This window comes from Drosophila tropicalis, unplaced genomic scaffold, assembly GCF_018151085.1.
Source record: "Drosophila tropicalis isolate 14030-0801.00 unplaced genomic scaffold, ASM1815108v1 contig_207, whole genome shotgun sequence".
In the NCBI taxonomy this organism is placed as follows: Eukaryota; Metazoa; Arthropoda; class Insecta; order Diptera; family Drosophilidae; genus Drosophila; species Drosophila tropicalis.
In genome coordinates this window covers 21,716-26,058 of record NW_027172656.1, presented here as the reverse complement: position 1 = coordinate 26,058, position 4,343 = coordinate 21,716, and positions in this window count along the sequence as shown.

Here is a 4,343-nt window from a genome sequence, read left to right as displayed (position 1 = left end):
TATAAATTTCCTCAGCCATTGTTGCGGATTTTTCCGAAATAGTATTTGGTGTCTGTTCGTTAGACAAATTATTCTCTTGAAAGAGTTTATCAAGAGACTTTGTGCTCCTTTAATTGTAATTTTTAAATTATCTGAATCCAAATTAGATAAAAAATTCATTTTGCTTGTTTTGCAATCTATTTACTGTCAATTAGAAAAAGCTTATACTCACAATGAGCTACATTTGTACTCATTATGAACTTTTTCATGTTATTAAAAAAATAAGAAACAATATAAAAGAATCAGGAGAAATACATGACAACCGTTATATGCATGACAAAAAACAAAAAAAAACCAAAACGAAAAAAAATCAAAACTATCAAAAGTCACGATCGGGAGTTGAACCAGGGATTCATCATGATAAGGCAGGGCCTCTACCCACTAGGCCGCCGAGCTGCTTGGAGACCACTCGGAGTTTTACCTATAAGTCACCGAAGATATAACTTTAAACGCGATTTATTAGGAAAATATAGAATAGTGCGCCGAAATATTTCACACAGCTTCAAATGACGGGGTATTCTACAACCTATCCAAAATTCATCCAAATTGGTGATTTGCATACCTGAAGTTCCCCTTGTAAATCTAGTGCAACCTGTACATACGCAGTGGAAATAATAGACTTTAAGTCTGCGGTTTGCTCTTCCCGTAACCTGGGCTCTATATCAAACTCTAGCTCACTGACAGCAGGGACTTCAATGGCATTTATAGCCATAAGTGCATCATCCAGTGTTTCCGGAGGTACAGCAGAAGTTTTTAGAAGGGGAGAATCAGACAACAATTCGGCAGATACAATCTCATTCCTATCGTGCGGCAGTACCTCTATCTCTTTCCTTAATATGTCAAAAGACTTCAGAACAGCAGTGAGATTCATATTAATACATTCAGTCGGTTAATTCATAAGTAACATAGATTCTTTTTCATATTTCATTTCTTTCAGTTTACAAAGTCTAATATAAATGAAATGCAGGAGATCGCTGCCTATAATCATCGGCAGTTCGGTTGCTTTGTTCGGCAAAACTTCAAACGTATGTATGGTCTCCGTACTGCGGAGGCGAACACTACACTGGACTTGGCCCAAAGACCGAAGTTGGCTATTTCCTAAACCACGGCAGTTTAATCTACTGGGATTAAGACGGCAGTTGGGGGGGGGGATTTCAGATTCACGGATAAAACTCTTCGGACTGCCCGAGTCGAGAAGAGAAAACATATTTATAAATTTCTTATCTTGCACTTCATCACAAACAAAAGCAACACTCACCAGTTGTAGATGGTGCTTGCTCGGAATTCAGCAGCAACGGTTACTGCAGCGGCAGGTACAGCAGTAAGCACGGCGGCAGCGGTTGCAGCGGTGGTAAGCACAGCTGCAGCGGCAGGCACAGCAGTGGGTACGACGGCGGCGGGTACGGCGGTGGTGGGCACGGCTGCAGCGGCTACAGCAGCGGCGGGCACAGTGGCAACAGATACTGGGGCGGCAGGCACATCAGTAAGCACGGCGGGGGCGCGGCCGCAGCAGACACAGCAATGGAGTCAGTGGCAGCGGAGGGCGTGGAGGCGGCCACCTTGGACGCGGAGCGTGTGGCCTGCTGTGTACCGAAATATATATCCTTTCGGGTAGTCATCCCACTTCTGAGCTATAATGGCTTATTTATTTTCTGAAATTACAAATACAATTTATTTTTAGCTGCGCAGCTAGTGCGTCTGCCTCGTTGTCTTGTTGCCGGAAGAAGAAAGAGGAACTCTCCAGTGTGGCCTTAGGCCGCATACCGATATTTTCCATACGCGACTTAATACTAACAATCGATACTTAAAATACTGTGTTACTACTAACAATCGATACTTAAAATACGGGCTTCGAAATATGTGTGAACATTAAACAGAATTCCTAAATAACTGACATCTTACAACTCGGCCGTCCTGACAAGGAATCGGCCTCGATTCTAGTTGCTAACGAAAAGGGGTAAATAATAACATTAAATGGCTAGTGTCGCCCTTGTTTGGATATCAGAAGTGCAATCTCTATCAGGGGTAACCCATAGCTTTAATTTGGAGGCTTCTAAGACCCCGTCCATGATGAAATAACATAAGGTGGTCCCGTCAGCAAGAGACATACACTTAACGTATGCTTGCAATAAGTGCGAGTGAAAGGAATAGTATTCTGAGTGTCTATTGAGGGTGAGCGAGACGGTGATGTAAGTGAGCAAACGTGCCCTGAAGTTAACTGTATACTTCGGTAAGCTTCGGCTTCCGACGAGACCACCTTATGTTATTTCATCATGACCCCGTCTTACGGCAGTTGGGTGATCTGGGAGCCCTCCACATCCCGGATAACATATCGGTCATTGGGAAGTTTTTGATTAACAACGTAAGGGCCACGATACCTTCTGATAAGTTTTTTGTTTGTACCTGCCGAAGTATTCACATTCTTAATAACTACGAAATCCCCCTCATCAAAGCTAACGGCAGGGAGCTATTCTTGAGACTTGGCAATGTTACGGAAGTCTATTCTCCGGACGTCCACCTCTGAGGCATCGACATCAGCCGTCCTCTCATCCAACCGTTCGGTTCAATCCCGAATAAGAGTACGGAAGCGGCAAATTTTGTTGAGGAGTGGACAGTTGTTGAACCCAATCCGCATGGTCCACGGTTTCCGTCAGTTTACCTAACATAGCGGTTAACCCGCTCGACTTGGCCGTTGGCCCGGGGTGAGGCAGTGGTATTCTGTACATGAATTATATTATTACACCTCAGTGTAGCATGTGCTAGAATAACAAAGTAATAACATTACAAAACATATTGTAGCAATTAGTTACAATATTTATGTGCGCAACATTCAAGTGCATTTGCCTCTTTAGTAACATGACCACCCATAAGTGCATGGTGCTGGACAATTGCTGTGTCGGCAAATATAACACGTGCGGCCGCTCTGGCCCAATATGCAATATGATACATCCTCACTCTCCCGCTGCGACGGCATATACACATACATACTCTTATGTAAACATTTATATATTTATACATTAATATGCTTATACATAAGAATACCGCTCCTCTGCCTGCATTTCTAGCAGCGCAGCTACGCGGTCTTAGCTATAGTTAACAATTGTATCAGAATTAAGAATCATTGAATAAAGTAAACTCAAACTGAACACAACGTTTTTTCTACATGGCGACCGTGACAAAAGTCACATATATATAAGTCATGTCCTTCGTTGGTGGATTCTTACCATATCCTTCCTTGGGAATAAGGATTGGACTTGGGAACTCTGGTTTTCAGTGGTGACACACAACACAACAGTTGATTAGAACGTTATAAGATTGTTTTATTTAGTCGTACTTGATGTAACTAGTTCCCGCTCGGTGGAGCGTGGTCCTTTAAATATACCCCGAGATGCCCTATGGGCGCTGGCGTCATGCCGTCGGCAGCGGCGTTGGGATCGTGTCCAAAGTGGGTCGCCTCTTCCGGCGAATTCTGCGTATCGGCAATATTCAAAGAATGGCTTGGCTAATAATACAAAAGTGCTTATGCTAGAAAAGGAAAGTGAAGTGTGTAGTGTGACCCATTATGGGTCGTCTTGGGTCACATATCTGCTTGGGTCGCATAAATATAAATTGCTTACTTGGCTAAGTATGTTAAGTGTTTACAGGAAATGAAAGATGTGGGTTTCTTAGTTAACTAAAAGTGACAAATGGTGTAGATCGCGATGCACTTAGATCATACGCGTGTGTGTGTGGTCTGTTAGTGTACCTAGAATGTATGGGAGTGTGTGTGTGGTCAAGGGTTAGTATTACTTAGATCGAGGGAGGGTATTTTACCCGATACTCGTTCAGGCGTTTCTGGTAGAGTGTGCTGATCGAGTCCCTTTGTAATGTGAGAGGCCGGGTGGCGGGGCATGGTCTGGTTTGTAAGGGGAAAGGCGCCCATCGGGTGCTTGTTGTGTGGGAGGAGGAGAAAGAGGCCTCGTGTGAGGATGGGTGTGCTAACTCCTCCCCCTCAAAAATCGACGTCCCGGAGATCCTTTGTTCTTATCGGTGGTGATCCTGGGGGAGGGTGGTGTTTTTGGGCGCACCTTCTTCAGAATCCAACCTATGGAGATGGCAAGGAGTACAAAGATTGACGTCGCGCAACTTTGTTAGGGTATCCAGGCGGCGTAAATTGTTTATATGCAAATTGTAAACGTATTCCACGTTTAACCTGTGCCCTTCGTTTATGACTTCTGTCAAAGTGGAAGGTGTTGCCACCATTCTTGTGATCGTCTGGTTTTATTACCAATTGTCACTGATTCGTTTGAAAATTGAATGACGAA